The sequence below is a fragment of the Phacochoerus africanus genome, chromosome 10 (genome assembly GCF_016906955.1).
Source record: "Phacochoerus africanus isolate WHEZ1 chromosome 10, ROS_Pafr_v1, whole genome shotgun sequence".
NCBI lineage: Eukaryota > Metazoa > Chordata > Mammalia > Artiodactyla > Suidae > Phacochoerus > Phacochoerus africanus.
The window spans coordinates 90566954-90587413 of record NC_062553.1 but is presented as its reverse complement, the minus strand read 5'-3'; positions in this window follow the sequence as shown (position 1 = coordinate 90587413).

Sequence of the window (20460 nt, the reverse complement as noted above, 5' to 3'; positions counted from 1 at the left end):
GGGTCATGGCAGCATTCCAACTATGTTAGAGAATCACTTTTGAAAAAGATTTGCAGCCACAGTCAAGCTTTCAAATAACCTTAGTATCAGCTAAGCTTAGTATCAGCTAAGCTTCTCCCTTACTGAAACTAAAAATAGTAAATTCCTATTGTTGTTTTTAAGCAACTACATTTTGCAATAAATTGTTGTTTAGCAACAGATAACTGATAAATAAACAAAAATCAGCATAATAACTATAGTAAAACTACTAGTATGGCTTTGTTAATAACCAATAAGAAGGGCTTTTAGCCAATGAGCATTACTATAGAAATAGTGATGTGCGATAGTGATAATAGGATCTTCTCACCAAGAGTATATAACAATTCTAAACATTTATACTTTCAGTAATACAGTTTTTAGATAAAGCAAAAAGGGGCAATTGTCACATAGACAAAGCTAGAAATCCATAATTAAAAGATACCTACAGAATTCCCTTATGTTTACAAACTAATATAGAATACATTCATGATATATAAGTAATATTTAAAATAAATTCTCATGGGTCAGTGAAGAAAATCCCTGGAAATTAGAACACAGTTTAGACTGAGTGATAAGGAAAATACAACAAACCAAAATTGTGTTAAGCAAAGTAAGCCATTTTTAGAGAGAAGTTTTATAGCCATGAATATATTATAGTAGAAGAAAGGCACAGTACAAAAAACCTAAGGATATACTTCTAGAAGCAAACAAAAAAAAAGTACTCCATAGAAAATGGAAGAAAGAATAATAAAGAGAAATTAAAAACACACATAAAATAGATATAATAAAGTCAAAATTGATTTTCTATAAAGATTATTGAAATCTTAACTCTGATATTAATGAAAATTTAAAATGAAGGTCCAGTAATCATCGTTAGATAAAAGAAGACATCTTTATAATCCTGCAGATGTTAAATGCCAATAAATTATTATGAAAAATCATCAAAAAATGAACATTTAAATTTCATAAATTACTAAAAAATACAACTTAGAGACCTGAAAAAAAGTTAAATAGAAAATCTATTTAACTATGCAAAAATGTGAAGGTTTCAATAAAACCCTTTCCACAATGAAAACTATAGGCATTTATGGCTTCAACAGAGAATTCTAACAAAAATTTACAAAATAATTTCAAAATTACAGTAATTCCTCCAGAAAATGGGTATATTAACAATACCATCAATGCATTTTTTTGGTAACCAAATGATGATACCAAAAGCTGAAAAGGATATTGGAAGAAAGAAAGCTGGAGGTCAATGTCAAAACTTAAAACTATTTTAACTAACAGAAATTATTTTATATAATATGGGCAATGAATTTTATTGAACAATTTTATTTCTCTAAATCATTGATGTTATCACATAAGCATTCTCCTTTATTCAGTTTATGTGTAGAGTTAATTTTTAAACTTAAAATGCTTTTCATCCCAGTCAACTCCATGTCCAGAAGATCACAACCACAGTCCTTTTCAAGACATACTTCTTTCTTTCTTTAGTTATAGTTACTGTGATGATAAAATTTTATGTCAACCTGGCCAGGATATATTGAGTGTTTGGTCTAATCATTTGGGCAAACAATATTCTAGATTTTGCCATAGTCTTCTATAAATGCAATTGGTATTTACAATCAATTGCCTTGAAGAGATTACCTGCCACAATATAGGTAGGTCTTATCCACTCAGCTGAGGAATTTAAGAATTAAAAATTGTGTTTTTTGAGGAAAAAATTCTGCCTAGAGGTTGTACCAGAGAAACCCTACCTCATTAACAACCTGCTGTTATTCTCTATAAATGCTGTAAATAATTTTTCCCATGAGTTTTCTTTCTGTCTATTGTCAATCCAAAGCCTAGGTTAAATATTTTATTTTTTGCCTCTGAGTCTTAATATCTATATAAGCCCATTCTTGTCACAATACTGCTGTTTAAAAAGCTTCTTCAAACCTCGGTGACTTAACAACAATAAGTATTTATCTCATGCAGTTTCTGCAGGATAGTCACTGTAGTTGAGCAAATTGGGTAGATGGCTGTGCTTCAGTCAGCAGTGTGGTTTTGCTCTTTTCAAAACTGCATTGAGTTCATATCTGTTTCATTTTGTAGCCCAAGTTTAAGGGTACACAGTCCCTGGGGCATACTGTTCTCATGGCAGGTCACTCAAGTTCCAGGAACAAACACAATTGTTTATTTGTCTATCAGTGGACATTTAGGATGTGCCCATGTCTTGGCTACTGTAAATAGTGCTGCAGTGATGCAGTGAACATTGGCATATATGCATCTTTAGAGTTTTCTGGATATATTCCCAGGACTGAGATTGCAGGATAATGTGGTAACTCTTTTTTTTTTTTTTTTTGTCTTTTTGCCTTTCCTAGGGCCGCTCCCACGGCACGTGGAGGTTCCCAGGCTAGGGGGTCTAATCAGAGCTGTAGTAAACAGCCCACGCCAAAGCCACAGCAACGCGGGATCTGAGCCGCGTCTGCAGCCTACACCACAGCTCAGGGCAATGCCAGATCCCTAACCTACCGAGCAAGGCCAGGGATCAAACCCACAACCTCATGGTTCCCAGTCGGATTCATCAACCACTGCGCCACAACGGGAACTCCAGGATAATGTGGTAACTCTTAATTTTAGTTTTTTTTTAAAGGAAACCATACTATTTCCCATAGTGGCTACACCAATTTACATTCATAACAAGAGTGTAGAAGGATTTCTTTTTAGAATGAAGGTTTGAAACTCATTCATCTTCAGATGCTGTAGGGAAAACGAAGAATTTCTATTTGAAGCAAAATATGAGGTTTTAGAAAAATGTTTAAAGGCTCAAAAAAGGATGAATATTAATATGTGAATGTTGTTGGTGGCCCTATTGTATATCTGATTTTAAAAAATAGGGAGTTCTCTTTGTGACTCAGTGGTTAACGAATCGAGTAGGATCCATGAGTATGTGGGTTCAATCCCTGGCCTTGCTCAGTGGGTTAAGGATGCTGCATTGCCATGGACTGTGGTCACAGAGACGGCTCAGATCTGGCATTGCTATGGCTGTGGCGTAGGTTGGCAGCTGTAGCTCCAATTAGACCCCTAGCCTAGGAATTTCCATATGCAGTTGTGCCCCTAAGAAGTAAAAAAAGAAAAAGAAAAAAAAATAATTTTTAATCATGAGTGATTAATTTATAAGATTTAGTTCTGTCTAGGCTTTCACGAGTTAACAGAATTGATATTTCAATGCCAGTTAATTTCTTCTGTAATTTTTTTTCTAAGAAAAATTACCTCAGATATTTCCTAAATAAGGGAAGAAGTCATGGAGTATGGATAAGTTATTGCATTTGCTTTATTATTTAAATTATAATAGACTTTTTCAAAGAAAGGAGAAAAAGCATGTTATATCAATTTGTCCATGTAATTAACATACGGCCTGAACATTCTTGAATTTTAATGTTTTATGGAATCTCTGTTTCACTACAAAGAAATTTTAATAGGTATAGAACTTCAGTTTTACAACATGAAAGCTTTATTGGCATGGATGGTGGTGACTGTTTCACAACAGTGTCAATATATTTAGTTCCACTATATACTTAAAAATGATTAAGATGAGGGAGTTCCCATTGTGGCTCAGCAGGTTACAAGTCCAGCTAGTATCCATGAGGATAAGAGTTCAATCCCTGGCCTCACTCATTGGGTTAAGGATGTGGCATTGCTGTGAACTGTGGTGTAGGTCTCAGACATAGCTTGGATCCTGTGTTGTTGTGGTTATGGCATAGGCCAACAGCTGTAGCTTGGATTCAGTCCTTAACCTGGGAACTCATATATGCCGCAGGTGCAACCCTAAAAAAAAGCAAAAGCAAAAAAAATGATTAATATGATATATTGTATTCATACTTTACTGCAATTAAAAAAAAAGAGAAAAGGAGTTCCTATTTTGGCTCAATAGAACCTGACTATTATCTGTGAGGATGCATGTTTGATCCCTGGCCTCACTTACTGGGTTAAAGATCTGGAGTTGCCACAAGCTGTAACATAGTTCACAGATGGACCTCGGATCCTATGTTGCTGTGGCTGAGGCATACTCCAGCAGCTGAAGCTCCGATTCAATCCCTAGCCCAGAAACTTCCATATGCTGTGGGTGTGGCCCTAAAAAAAAGGCCCCCCCAAAAAGGAAAGGCATATATATAAATATATATTAAGATTAATTAGATTATAAATTAGCTTAAATTGGCTAAAACTAAAGAGAACTGATTTGTTTACATAACTATAAAGGTGACCTAACTGAAAAGGTACACTCTAATCTTTGACATGGACAGATCGACATGAAGAATGACATCAGAAGACTTTCCCGTTTAATCTCCCCAACATTCACCTTTATCTTCTTTTAAAGTGGTTTTATTTTGAAACCATGCCCTCTTCACATTGTAACCAAGAGCTCCATCTTAGCAATGCCAGAAACAAAAAACCTTCCTCCAAATACTTCCAGTAAATGTGTTTGGTTTGTAACATGTGCAACCATGAACAGTCAATATGACTAGGAATATGTGGTATAAGTGGCCAAGCTAAATCTTGTGTGTAATTCTGGAGCACAGGGTCATATCAGTCCACATCCACTTACTTTATTGTGAAAGAGGATGCTGTGCCTCAGAAGAAACTGAGAAACTTTAAGAAGAAGAAATATAAATGCATGTTACTCAAGAAAAAACAGGGTTTTCTTTGATGCATTAACATTTAAGTTTGTCCCACCTAAGAGCAAATTTCTTCAATAAATGTTTTATCTTTAAAAAGAGTATGCAAGTTTAACATACATAGAACATCTAATTTTATCCCAGTGGTTTCAGATTTCAAATTGTGTTCTTCTAAATCACAAACAAAAAATCAACACAAAAGTGATTTGTTGTAATAGTTATAGCAAAACATTCTCAGAACTGTTCTAAACACTCCATGTACTGTATTGAAATTTTTCGTAATTACATCAGCATGCAAACATAATAAATAGCAAAGTATAATATGAAAGAAAGCAAAACAAAATGAAAAAACTACTCAACTCATAAAATTCAGCATTTTGAGGAAAGAGTTATTAAAATGCATTGAGTTGTGTATGTCTACATTAGAAGATGATTGCTGCTTCCCTGAGAGAGGGCTGCTCCACACTGTGAGTCTGAGCAAAGAAAACTGCTTCCTACATATATATGTTTGAGTCCCTTTTAAAAAATTTCTATTTAGAATTCAAATCAGTTCAATCTGTTAATGGCTGCAAAGGTCCATAATGCTGATACACTTTTGGTTTTATAAATTTTCTTCTTCAGTTCTTACTATTGCCATCCAAGCTTCTGAGTGTTAAGTTCTTTGAAATTTACAGTCGTCTCAGGGCTAAACATCAGATCAATGATAGATTTCAGAAATGGTAAAAATGAGAACCTTTACTAAAAATCTGTGCTTGAGGCAAAACAAAATTATACAAAATTTTTTTGTTAATTAATTTAGTTTTACTAGCATGGAGAAATATACATATTCTTTTAAAGTTCTTATATATTGTCATATTTACTGTTTGATTAATTTAGCTATTCCTTTTCTTTTTTTTCTTTTTTAGCCACCCCTTGGCATATGGATTTCCCAGGCCAGGGATCAGATCCCAGCCACACTTTTGACATATGTTGCAGCTGTGACAAGGCCAGATCCTTACCCCACTGTGCTGAGCCAGGGATCAAACCTGCATCCCAGCACTCCCAAGATGCTGCTGATCCCATTGCACCACAGTGGGAACTACTAATTTGGCTAGTTATTTATTCAGTTAATTTTGTATTGCACTTATATGCTAAATTTTTTTTTTAATGTGAACATGTACCACTAAAACACCTGCTAAATGTTTTTGAAGCATTCCTCAGAAATAAAGTTCCACATAATTAATGTTGAATAGATACAGGAAAATCATGGTTTGCCAGTCCAAAAATATTAATAGTTTTGAAAGCTTTTCACCTCTCAAATCTGAATCTAGTATATCTTAGGTCTTCTTAAATATTTTTAATTTTTAATTTATGCATCTGTGATCATGACATGGAGAATACTTAGACAATTCAAATGTGGATAAAGCATTCTTTATTGCCTAAGGAAGGAAATACTTTCACTAGCCTTGTTACTTGGAGCCAGTATCTTTAAAGCACTCAGTACCTTCCAGGCTCAGTTCTAAGTACTTCACATATATTAAAGCATTCGTTACTCACAACAATTCTGTAAATTATACACTATCATTATATCCAACTTAACATTTAAAAAACTGAGACAATGAGAGTTTTTCTAATTCAAGGTCACCAGCTGGTAAGAATGCTGACTCATTCCCAGCCAGCCAGACCAAGTCCACACCTTTATCATTCATCTGTAAATAGTGACATCAATATAAAAAAAGTTTTCTTTTTTATTGCATATACTAAAAATAAATATATTGACTAAACACAATGGAGCATCTGGTATTTATATTGACAAACAAAAGATAAGGACACTAGATGAATTAAAAAATTCCATATCTGTAATAATTTTGTGCTTTATTTTATAACTAATAACTGATATTTTATTACTAATAACTGTAGTTTTGCTATAAAAAGTTCTGAAATTTTGAAAATCATATTTTTGTATTTCTAGTGGCAGCTCTGCTACAACTCATGGATTATAATTGCTTGAATTTAAAATATTTCTGTATTTCTAGGGGTTCTAATAAACTAGAATTAACCCTCATATTAAAGCCTGGTATTAGATAGACCTATCTCTGCGGAAACCAGCTCAACCAGTTGCTGTGTGTGGGTGTGTTAAAAAGTATTAATAATCATATATAGGTCGTTCTGACTCTCATATAACTTGAGGGACACTTCACCATTCATTTTATTTATTTTTTTTATTTTTTAAAGCTTTATTGAAGTAGAGTTGACTTACAATGTTGTGATAATTTCTGCTGTACAACAAAGTGATTCAGTTATACATGTACAAATATCCATTCTTTTTCAGATTCTTTTCCCATATAGATTATCACAGACTAATGGGTAGAGTTCCCTGTGCTGTACAGCAGGTCCCCACTGGTTCATGCCATATACCACAGTAAGCATTCATTTCATTAAAAAAAAAAAAAAAAAAAGCAAAAGAAACCCCAGCAACTTAAGAATATGTCTTTGGGAGCCCATTGTGCTTATTCCACATAATAAGCTGTGGAATAAGCATCTTCAGTCAGTTCCAAGAATATTTCTGCTTATGTTTATCTGAATATTAATGACATCAAACTGTGACATGTCCCTTATTGGGTCTGATTTTATAATATTTCCTACTTCAACAAATATCATGATAATGGTACGTTCCAACCTTCTTTTCGGAGTTTATGGCATGTAACATTAAACAGTACAGTGAAGCATAACTTTTTTCATATTCTGCTGATATGCAAAACACTAGAATTTTTAATAAGAAAGATACATGACACCTAACAATTAATTAGGTGGAATGAACATATCAGATTTCTAGTGACATTATGTGAAGCCTAAAATTAAAAAAAAAAAAATTAAAGCAATAGTCATTGTCCATTCTATCCCAGTATCTTTATAAGCTCACACAACAGCTCTATGTATTTTTCAAGTTTTATTTTATATTTTTTAAGTAAGTTTATTTCACAAAGTTTTCTCTAGTTACTTAATATGTATGTATATTAGCACACATTTATAAAGATTATTCACATTCCTTTCCATAATATCACTTTGATAAGATGAAATTCTAGGAATTGTCTTTCTTTTTTAATTCTCTTTTATATAAACATAGATATTTATTATAACAAAAATACCAAATGTCATTATTTTATTCTTATGACTACAGTAAATTTCTAAATTATTACAAATCACCATATATTACAGGATACAGAAATTCCTGTCATGAAAATGATTATTTTTTATACAAGTAATTACCAGAGGGAAAATATGCTTGAAGGCTCAAAATATATTTCTCATTACACGTGAAATTTAAATACTTGAGGCCTGTAGGTTCAGTGTAAAAAAATGTATTTTAATCTCATAATACCTTAAATAACTCTTAACATATAGGTAATTGCCTTGTCATGTTACTAATGTCCAAATGCCTGCTATTGAATATATGATAAATTCCTTAGGAATTATACTTTACACATTCCTCTTTTCAAAAATAAGTAATTGCTTCAAGTAAGGTTTTTCCCTTTATCAGAGTTACTAATAGCTGAGAGAAAAAATGTATCATGCATTGATTAAAATATTTGAATTTCTAAAAATGTATTTCAGATCACCCTGGATACAGGGCAATGCATCATTTTTGTGATATCATCAGTTGAAAGAGCTACAAATAAAAGATTAAAAAACTAATTCATCATGATAGACATTTAAACAAAATTTGGTTCTTGTAAATGTATCAAATGCAAAAGTGTATAAAATCACACTTTCCTATAAGAAAGATAAATAGAAGCTTATTTTATATTTTTAAAATTTTATGCTCAGAGGCTTACATTTAAGTGAATAATCACTGAAAATGTTAGCTCTACTAAGAAAAGATTTAAGATGGAATTGAAGCTCTTGTGGGAATCACCTTACTCTTCAGTCTGTCCTCAATTAAATCTTTAAAGAGGCTTTAAACATTTCCAGCCCTCTTGTGTTAAAAAAGAAAAAGAAAAATATTGACAAGCTTAAAATAAATCATCTCTCGCCAACTGGCTGTAGTCTGTCAAGTTGTGGATAAGAGTGTGTCATCATCAGGAGCTCATCATCTGGAGCTCTTTTTTGAAGCTCTAAATAAGTTTCTAGGTTGTTGGCAGAATTAGTTTCTTTGTTGGTATAGGATTGAGGCCCTTAGCTCCCAAAGGCTGCTCTTTTCTGTAAGCAATTCATTATATGGCTGCTTGCTTCTTTGAGGCCATTAGTTAAATGGGTCCCTTTTGCGGTATTCTCATGATGAGGCCAGGACCACCCAGAATAATTTCCCTTTTGATTTCATATAGTTAACTGATTGTGAAGAACACTTATCATATCTGAAAAATTCTTTCCATTTTGATATATAAGATAATGTAAACAAGAGACTCTCATCCATTACTTCTGCCTTATGGTGACACATAACAATAGGAGTAACAATGGGGCAGAGATATGAGGCCTACAGTGATTTTGCCTGTCATATACAGCTTCCCGGATTTTACCGCTCCAGATATTTTTTCTCAATTTTCTTTGAAACCTATCCTCCCCTACTCATTAAATATTCAAGTTTCTACTGAAGATGTAAGGCCTGTTCTCTAACTCATTACTCAGTTCCATACCTTTCTTTCTTTTTTTTTTCTGAATGTCTAATAGGCTTTTACTTTTTTTTTCTTTTGTATCCCAGTGCTATGCTTTTCTTTTTTATTTCTTTACAATTTTATTGAAATATAGTTAACTTACAGTGTTATAAGAGTGTCAGGCAAACAGCAAATATATATAAATTTTAGGTTATTCTCCATTGTAGGTTATTGCAAGATATTGAATAAGAAAAGACACCTTGCAAAAGTGATTAATTTAAGGACATTAAGATTGAAAAGATTATGTTGGATTATCTGGTAGCCTTGTATAGTCAAGAATCCTAAAAGGAAGAAAGAAGGGTCTGAATTAGAGAAGGAGATCAACAACAGAAGCAGAGGTAAGAGAGAGATGGGAGAGAAAGAGAAAGATATTGAAGGTGCTATATTGCCGGCCATGAAGAAGAGTTCAAAAACCAAGGTATGCAGGTAACCTCTAGGAGCTAAAAAAGGCATGAACTCAGGTACGCTTTTGAACCTCAAGAAGGGGTACAGCCCTGCTGACACCTTGATTTTAGGAATTCTGACTTCTAGAGCCATAAGGTAATAAATTGATACTGTTTTGAGCCATTAAATTATGGTAATTTGTTACAGTAGTGATAGGAAACTCAGAGATTTTGAAATATGGATATGAGCAGCCAATGTGACAAATACCAATTCAACATAAATTAAAAGAAATATAGAAAAATTAACAAACATGTCAACACATTTGACAACTTAGACTGGGACAGATTTATGAAATGGTATAAATCATTAAACTGAGTAAAAAAAGACAAAATACACACACACACACACACAATACCTGTAATGCTATAACAAACAAAAGGATATGTTTAGCATTCGTTTTATATTGGAAACTCCTTTTAGAACATTAAATACAACATTGACTTCCTGAGCAAATAAATTCAGTTGAAATAAATTCTAATCAATGCATTTTTTATCAAAAATGACCTTAAATATTCTGTAATGCTCCTTTTCAAAACCTTTATGACATCATTAGCAGATTCCACTGATTTCTGGTCACTTAGTTAAGCTTCAGTTGAGTTTAAACATAAAATCTCACACTCAACCTTATTTTCTCCCCTCTCCAAGAGCAGGTTTAATTTCTGGCCTTGGAGACCTGAAGTGAGAACAGTGACTAAGCTCTTTTAGTCTTCACTTCTAACACTTTGAAACAAAGTTCAAGGAGGCAATTTTGTTCAAAATATTTCCCTGCCTTTCCACTTCCTCTAACTTCAGGTTTGGGGAGGCTGGGGAGAGTAGCTGATAGAGATGAAGCAGAGGCAACTGGTCCACTATTATAAATGAATGAAGAAACATTTGCAATTTTGTTCCTCCTTTGTCAGCTAGTGTTTTCTTACTTTAAAAAAAAAAATTTGTTTTGATTTATCCCAGCCCTTTCAATCACTAAGAATACTCTGGGTCACAATGCTTTTCCTTGTTAGAGAGATGCCTCACTTAACCCTGCAGCTAACTCAATAGCCTCATGACACCTCCTGTGAGATGTGGCAGCCACCACTGAAGTCACCCTCAGTGTCTTTTAAAGTCTGCAGGAAATTGAGATGTAGTTCAATCAACCATCTTTGTGACAACCTATGCAAAGATTCCTTAGTACCTCTCTACTCTGGAGAGGCTTCTCTGACTTAAGAAATCATATCGGACACAGATAGTTTTCTCTCCTTTCTCACAAATTATAAACTTCCAGGGACAAACTCCAGACTCTCTCAATAATTCTCTCAATGTACTCTCATCTAAGATAGCAAAAGGGTGGGCCCATTGAGTTGAGGAGTAAAAAAATAGTTGAACTGTGGAGCAGAGGAAGAAAATAACTCATAGTATTTTCCCTGATGACTTCCACCCCCTTTTCTCGGTCACTTCCTTGTTTTGACTACAGGTATGATGAAGCATAGCTGGGTTTATCAGTAAGACCTGCCACTTTGCTTTCCATTTTGACAGCCCTTCAGTATAGGTGACTCTTGGTACCATTGCTGGAATCTCTAAAGCCAATGTGCTGTTGGTTCTATACCAACCAAAAAACACCAGTGAATGTTCCATTATAGAGTCTGTTATTTCATCATTGTGTGACACTTTCCCAAAAACTCTGTAACTTCAATATTATACACCATCCTCCATTATGCCCCCATTGTGTAATGAGGTTTATGAAAGTTAATTAAGTCTCCAAAGTGACATAATTAGTAAGGAGCTGTGGAAAGCCTACATCTATTTGACTCCAAACTCAAACTAAATCACTAAATTGAAGAATGTACAAAAGTGTATGAAAATTGCCAACAAATATTTGTGATGCAGCAAGCTCACTGATAATGAGAGGAATAAAACTTAAAACCAGGATATGCATTTTTATTGATATACTTGAAAGAGTTTTTATAATAAAAGAATATCCAGTGTTAGACATTGTACACTTAAACAAATATGACTATAAAATATCTGGAGCATTGTAAATTGTTAAAGCTTCTTGGAAAACAATTTAGCAATGTATATCAGAAGTATATAATAAGTTTTCATCTTTTAATCCAGTAATTATCCCACTTGTGACAGTTTTAATAACATTTTAAAAAGATATAACATCATACAGACATTCATTGTAGCATTATACATAACAATGAAAACATAAATTTTAAGAATTATCATTAAACATTATGAAATTCACTATTACAATAATATATAGTAATTAAAATGATGCTTGTAACATTTTAAATGAGGTAGGAATGTTTGTTTTTACTTATATAAAATAATGTCAATCTATATCATATTTTATTCTCTCAATAACATAAAAATTCAAAAAATAATTGACAGAAGTTTAACATAGTGTACATATTTGTTTCTGAAAAATAGAATACATTCTTTTCATGTAATGGTGTGCATCTTGTCATGTATGCTTCAAAAAATGGATATATGCCTTTTGCTTTTGCAAGATATGTAGAAAACATATTAAATAGCAGAGATTTGGAAAGAATAGTTACTACTTATAATACAGAAGTTAAAAACAAGACTATTAAACTGACACAGAAGTTCTGCAGAAACTAGAAGCATTAGAAAAGAAAATTATCTATCCAGTCATGTTACAATGACAATCTTGAAAAAATTACGTTTTTGTATTCTCTTTTTATTCCTTCTCCCTCTTCTTATTAATAGAAAATTGAAAATGAGAGTATTGGCTTATTAAACGTAAAAGTATGTTTGAAAAAAAATATATGCAGTTTCAACACCAAACACAGAAATTACTGTGATAAGTGAAACTAAGCACCGTGTTTAGTTAAAAGTGCATGAGATAAATGTTAGACAAGACAATCAGTGTTTTGATTATAATATATATTATAATCTGGTGAGGAGAGTCTTCCTTTTGTTTATTTCCATCAAGTGAGTTGATCATTGTTTTTTTTTATTTTTATTTATTTTTTTTACATTTAGACTATTCTTTATATAAGGAAGCATTAACTACTACAGTTTATTTTCAGAGGTTAATGAATTAATTGTCTTCCTGTCCATCTCTCTCTTTGTGCTTCCTTTACGCCCTTGCAGTGTTTATAGAACAGTGTTTGCACTTAGTGTTTATATGTCTGTCTTTCTCTGTTGGATCCTGACTTTTTTTTTTTTTTTTTTTCCCACTGTACAGCAAGGGGGTCGGGTTATCCTTACATGTATACATTACAATTACATTTTTCCCCCACGCTTTCTTCTATTGCAACATGAGTATCTAGACAAAGTTCTCAATGCTATTCAGCAGGATCTCCTTGTAAATCTATTCGAAGTTGTGTCTGATAAGCCCAAGCTCCCGATCCCTCCCACTCCCTCCCCCTCCCATCAGGCAGCCACAAGTCTCTTCTCCAAGTCCATGATTTTCTTTTCTGAGGAGATGTTCATTTGTGCTGGATATTAGATTCCAGTTATAAGTGATATCATAGGGTATTTGTCTTTGTCTTTCTGGCTCATTTCACTCAGGATGAGATTCTCTAGCTCCATCCATGTTGCTGCAAATGGCATTATGTCATTCTTTTTGATGGCTGAGTAGTATTCCATTGTGTATATATACCACTTCTTCCGAATCCAATCATCTGTCGATGGCCATTTGGGTTGTTTCCAGGTCTTGGCTATTGTGAATAGTGCTGCAATGAACATGCGGGTGCACGTGTCTCTTTTAAGTAGAGTTTTGTCCGGATAGATGCCCAAGAGTGGGATTGCAGGGTCATATGGAAGTTCTATGTATAGATTTCTAAGGTATCTCCAAACTGTTCTCCATAGTGGCTGTACCAGTTGACATTCCCACCAGCAGTGCAGGAGGGTTCCCTTTTCTCCACACCCCCTCCAGCACTTGTTATTTGTGGATTTATTAGTGATGGCCATTCTGACTGATGTGAGGTGGTATCTCATGGTAGTTTTGATTTGCATTTCTCTTATAACCAGCGATGTTGAGCATTTTTTCATGTGTTTGTTGGCCCTCTGTATATCTTCTTTGGAGAAATGTCTATTCAGGTCTTTTGCCCATTTTTCCATGGATTGATTGGCTTTTTTGCTGTTGGGTTGTATAAGTTGTTTATATATTCTAGAGATTAAGCCCTTGTTGGTTGCATCATTTGAAACTATTTTCTCCCATTCTGTAAGTTGTCTTTTTGTTTTCTTGTGGGTTTCCTTTGCTGTGCAAAAGCTTTTCAGTTTGATGAGGCCCCATGGGTTTATTTTTGCTCTAATTTCTATTGCTTTGTGAGACTGACCTGAGAAAATATTCATGATGTTGATGTCAGAGAGTGTTTTGCCTATGTTTTCTTCTAGGAGTTTGATGGTATCCTGTCGTATATTTAAGTCTTTGAGCATTTGGAGTGTATTTTCGTGCATGGTGTGAGGGTGTGTTCTAGTTTCATTGCTTTGCATGCAGCTGTCCAGGTTTCCCAGCAATGCTTGCTGAATAGACTTTCTTTTTCCCATTTGATGTTCTTGCCTCCCTTGTCAAAGATTAATTGACCATAGGTGTCAGGGTTTATTTCTGGGTTCTGTATTCTGTTCCATTCGTCTGTCTGTCTGTTTTGATACCAGTACCACACTGTTTTGATGACTGTGGCTTTGTAATATTGCTTGAAGTCTGGGAGAGTTATGCCTCCTGCTTGGTTTTTGTTTCTCAGGATTGCTTTGGCGATTCTGGGTCTTTTGTGGTTCCATATAAATGTTTGGATTGTTTGTTGTAGTTCTGTGAAAAATGTCCTGGGTAATTGGATAGGGATTGCATTGAATCTGTAGATTGCTTTGGGTAGTGTGGCCATTTTTACAATATGGATTTTCCCAATCCAGGACCATGGAATATCTTTCCATTTCTTTACATCTTCTTTGATTTCTTTGATTAAAGTTTTATAGTTCTCGGCATATAGGTCCTTTACCTCCTTGGTCAGGTGTATTCCAAGGTATTTGATTTTGTGAGGAGCAATTTCAAAAGGTATCGTATTTTTGTATTCCTTTTCTAATATTTCATTGCTGGTATACAGAAATGCAACTGACTTCTGAATGTTCATCTTCTATCCTGCTACTTTGCTGAATTGATGAATCAGTTCAAGTAGTTTTGGGGTTGAGTCCTTAGGGTTTTCTATGTATAGTATCATGTCATCTGCACACAGGGACAGTTTGATCTCTTCCCTTCCTATATGGATGCCTTTTATTTCTTTGGTTTGTCTAATTGCTGTGGCTAGGACTTCCAAAACGATATTGAAGAGCAGTGGTGAGAGTGGGCATCCCTGTCATGTTCCAGATTTGAGTGAGAAGGCTTTCAGTTCTTCCCCATTGAGTATTATATTTGCTGTGGGTTTATCATAAATGGCTTTGATTCTATTCAGGAATGTTCCCTCTATACCCATGTTGGTGAGGGTCTTGATCATGAATGGATGTTGGACTTTGTCAAATGCTTTTTCTGCATCTATTGAGATGATCATATGATTTTTGACTTTTCTTTTGTTAATGTGGTGTATGATGCTGATTGATTTGCGTATGTTGAACCATCCTTGTGAACCTGGGATGAACCCAACCTGGTCATTGTGTATAATTTTTTTGGTATGTTGTTGGATTCGGTTGGCTAAGGTTTTGTTGAGAATTTTTGCATCTATATTCATCAATGATATTGGGCGATAGTTTTCTTTTTTGGTGCTATCTCTGTCTGGTTTTGGAATGAGGGTGATGGTGGCATCATAGAATGTCTTTGGGAGTATTCCTTCTTCAACCTTTTGAAAGAGTTTAAGGAGGATGGGCACCAATTCCTCCTTATATGTTTGATAAAATTCACCTGTGAAGCCGTCTGGTCCTGGACTTTTATTGGTAGGGAGTGATTTTTATGACCTCTTCAATTTCATTTATAGTGATCGGTCTGTTCAGTTGGTCTGTTTCTACTTGATTCAGTTTTGGCAAGCTGTAAGATTCTAGAAAATCGTCCATTTCTTCCAGATTGTCAAACTTGTTGCCGTATAGTTGTTCATACTATTCTCTTATGGTTTTTTGTATTTCTGCAGTATCTGTTGTGATTTCTCCTTTTTCATTTATAATTTTGGTTATTTGGGTTCTTTCTCTCCTCTTTTTAGTGAGTCTGGCCAGGGGTTTTTCAATTTTGTTTACCTTTTCAAAGAACCAGCTCTTGGTTTTATTAATTTTCTCTGTTGTTTTTTGAATCTCTATTTTATTGATTTCTTCTTTGATCTTTATAATTTCCTTCCTTCTGCTGACTTTAGGCCTTTTTGGTTCTTCTTTTTCTAATTCATTTAGGTGGAGGGTTAAGTTGTCAATTTGGGATCTTCTTTTTTGAGAAAGGCCTGTATTGCTATAAATTTCCCTCTGAGCACTGCTTTCGCAGCATCCCATCGATTTTGAGCGGTTGTGTCTTCATTATCATTTGTTTCAAGGTAATTTTTAATTTCCTTCTTGATTTCCTCATTGACCCATTGGTTGTTTAGTAGCATGTTGTTTAGTCTCCATGCAGTAGGTTTTTTCTCTTTCCTTTTCCCATGGTTGGTTTCTAATTTCATGGCATTGTGGTCAGAGAAGATACTTAGGATAATTTCTATGCTCCTAAATTTATTGAGATTCGCTTTGTGTCCCAATATGTGGTTGATTCTTGAGAATGTTCCATGAGCATTTGAGAAGAATGTGTATTCTGCTTTTTTTGGATGTAGTGTCCTGAAGATATCAATGAAGTCTAACTTTTCTATTGTTTCCTTTAGGATCTCTGTTGCTTTATTGGTTTTCTGTCTAGAGGATCTGTCCATTGATGTGAGGGGGGTATTAAGGTCTCCTACTATGATTGTATTCTCATCAATCTCTCCCTTTATGTCTGTTAATATTTGTTGTATGTATCTGGGTGCTCCTGTATTTGGGGCATATATGTTGACGATAGTAACATCCTCTCCTTGGATGGATCCCTTAATCATTAAGTAGTGTCCTTCTTTGTCTTTCTTTATGTCTTTTGTTTTAAAGTCTATTTTTTCTGATATGAGCGTTGCAACACCTGCTTTTCTGTCATGTCTATTGGCATGAAATATTTTTCCCCACCCTTTCACTTTCAATCTATATGTATCTTTTGTTCTGAGGTGAGTTTCTTGTAGGCAGCATATTGAAGGTTTTTGCCTTTTTATCCACTCAGCCACTCTGTGTCTTTTGATTGGGGCGTTCAGTCCATTGACATTTAAGGTGATAATTGATAGATGATTATTTATTGCCATTTGAACCTCGTGTTCCAGTTGATTCTATTGTTCTCCATTCTTTCTTTCTTTTTTTTTCTTTTTTTTTGGTTAGATGGTCTCCTGTTATTATCTGCTTGAGTGTATTTTTTTTTCCTTTTTTGCAAATGCAATGTTTGGTTTTGGCTTGTGGTTGCCCTGTTTTTTAAGTATGCTAACCCCTTCCCATAATTGTGTGTTTTAGCCTGATGGTCCTGTAAGTTCAAACCCTTCATTACTATACTAAAATTAAGAAGAGAAACATACAAACAAACAAAAAGGGTTATTTACTTCCTAACATCCCTTGCCCACATTTTATGGTTTTGATGACTCTTTTTTATTTTTTTCTTTTTAAGTTTATTTTGTTTGAGGCCTGTTCATGATTAAATCTGTATGCTGGCTTATTTGACTGACTGCTCTCTGATTGTGGTTTCCTCAGTCCTAGTTCTTCCTCTTTTTTTTTTTTTTTCTTTTTTCTTCCCTTTCGTTCCTTTCTTTTTGGTTTAGAGAAGCCCTTTCAATATTTCCTTTAACCTGGGTTTTGTGTTGCTGTATTCTTTAAGTTTTTGTTTGTTGGAAAAACTTTTTATTTCCCCTTCTGTTTTAAATGATATTCTTGCTGGATAGGGTATTCTAGGTTGCATATTTTTTCCTTTTAGCACTTTAAATATCTCTTGCCATTCCCTCCTGGCCTGTAGTGTTTCTGTACAGAAGTCAGCTGATATTCTTATGGGGGTTCCCTTGTAGGTAACATTCTGTTTTTCTCTTGCTGCCTTTAGGATCCTCTCTTTATCACTAACTTTTGCCATTTTTATTATGATGTGTCTTGGTGTGGGTCTCTTTGGGTTCAGTTTGTTTGGGGCCCTCTGTGCTTCTTGTATCTTAAACCCAGCATCCTTTCGATTTGGATGTTTCCAGCGATAATTTCTTCAAATATATTTTCCATCCCCTTATCTTTTTCTACTCCTTCTGGAATTCCTATTATGTGTAGATTGACCCGCTTTATATTATCCCATAGGTCTCTTATATTGCTTTCCAGTTTTTTGATTCGGTTTTCTGTCTGTGGACCGGATTGGGTGATTTCCATTATTCTATCTTCCATATCACTGATTCGTTCTTCTGCATTATTCATTCTGGTTTTTACTGCCCTTAGTTCAGTCTGCATCTCTGCAAATGAATGCTCTAGTTTTTCTTGGCTCCTCCTTATATTTTCTAGTTCCTTTCTGAGGGTATCTGCATTACTGTTCATATCTTCTCTTAATTCCTTCAGTATTTTCACTATTTCTCTTTTGAACTCCAGGTCTGTCAGACTGCAGAGATCTGTTTCATTGTTGACTGTTTTAGGTGAGTTCTCCTGTTGGTTTGACTGGGGGTGGTTTCTCAGCTTCTTCATTTTGCTTGTTGTTTTCTTTCTCCTGAGGGAGTTGTACTCTCCGTTATCAGGCAGTGTTTGCCTTGTCACTGCCGTGCAATGTTTCCTGAGGGCTGGTGTTGTTGGTCAGTCTTTTTTGAGGCAGTGTGGCTTTTCTGGAGTGTTGATGGGGCTAACAGTGTTTCTTTGAAGCAAAGGCGGGCTTCCTGAGGGCAGACAGGACTGGGAGGTCCACACCACGATGGTAGCCGATTTCACTTGGTCATGCAGAGCTTGCTCTGGTGTTTTTAGGCTGTGGGGTTCTTGCAGGGGGTTGGCGGTGTTGGGCAGCTGTTCCTCAGGAGTGCAGCACCCCCTGGGGGCTGGAACAGCTATCTGGGCCACTGAGAACCTCAGAGGCTCTTCCCTAGGGCAGCCCAACTCAGAAGGACGGCTTGAGAATGTAGGTGGATCTTTTCACAGTCTGGCCGAGCTTGTTGCAGCTTTTCTGGGCTGCAGGGGCACTTCCAGGGGGCTGGTGGTTCTGAGCAGCTATTCTGCGGGAGTGGGGCACCCACTGGGGGCTTGAGTGGCTAGGAGTGCTGCTGAAAACCCAAGAGGGCTCCTCCCCAAGGCAGCCTGACTCAGAAAGACCGTCTGAGATCTTTTCCTGGCTCGGCAAAGCTTGTTGCAGCTTTTCTGGGCTGCAGGGGGTCCTGCCTGGAGCTGGCAGTCCTAGGCAGCTGATCCACTAGGGCACCCCCTGGGGGCTTGGGTGGGTAGCAGGGCCGCTGGAAACTGAAGAGGCTCCTCCCCGGGGCAGCCCGACTCAGAAAAACCATCTGGGAATTAGGCAGATCTATTCACAGCCTGGCTAGGCTTGTTCTAGCTTTTCTGGGCTGCAGGCCTTTTCTCGGGGGCCGGTGGTGTTTGGTGCTACTCTGCAGAAGTGTAGCCCCTCCAAAGGGCAAGCAGGCCTGTGCAGGGACAGCCCCTGCGGTGGTAGGCTTCAGGCAATTGTTGAGGCCAGCCCTCCTGGATGGCAGGCAGCCCCAGGTTCGGCGAGAGCGTAGCGGGTGGCGGGGGTGGGGGGAGGGGATGCACTGGGAAGCACAGCTTTCAGCTAGCTAGCGGGCCTGTAAGCTTGCTGTGTCGTGGGGGGTATTCTATGGGGACCCACCCCTTCTTCTCTCCCCTCCCCAAGATGGGCGCAGACCAGGCTCTTCTCCCAGGTTCCCTCTGATGCGGCTTTCCACTTCCCCGCCCCTAGAGTATTGCTCCCTTCCTCTGCGACAGCTTTGTTTTCTAGTCTCCCAGGCAGTCTCTGCCCCTTCAAATGGTTTCTAGACCTCCCAAGCAGTTTCCTCTCCGCCCCGCCCCCCCAGCCTGGGGACTATCCTCTGGAGCCTAGGTCTCGGTGCTCAGCCCCCACCCAGGCGTCCCCCGGCCCTTTCTCGGGGACTAACCTCTGGAGCCGAGGACTCGGTGCCCAGCCCTCACCCAGGCGTCTCAATTTTTGGTGACCGTGCCCGTAGTTCAAGGTCCATTCGGTTCTTGATCGGCTTTTCCGTACTCCAACTTACTGCTACACTCTTCTCTGCATCTGGAGATTCCTCCAGTTCGTTTGATCTTTCCCCCATGTAGGTGACTTTCCAGGGTGCGGGATCCCTTTCTCCTCCGCAGTTCCCTTTCGGGAGCACCCGTCCCGCTCGGATTCACCTTCTCTCACTCTCCTCTTTTCTCCCGTTCTGCCCCGTAATGTCACGAACTTCTTGCCGTTATTGGAGTTTAGGTTCTTCTGCCAGTGATTGGTTACTGTTCTGTGTGAGTCATTTATTCTGTAGGTGTGCTTTTTTTTGTTGTTGTGTTTGTGGGAGAGGGCGAGCATGTCCCTCTACTCCTCCGCCATCTTGTCCTCTCTGTTTTTTTTTATTTTAATTATTTTATTTTAACCAATCTTGGTTGACATTCTCCAGTCTCTTTAAGGATGTGTTTATTTTGTAATTCTTGAAAGGTCTTTTTATTTTTTATCTTTTATTTTCCTCCAATTTCTCAATTTTCTCAGCCTAAAACGTCTGTTGTGGAGAATTCTAGAATATTCA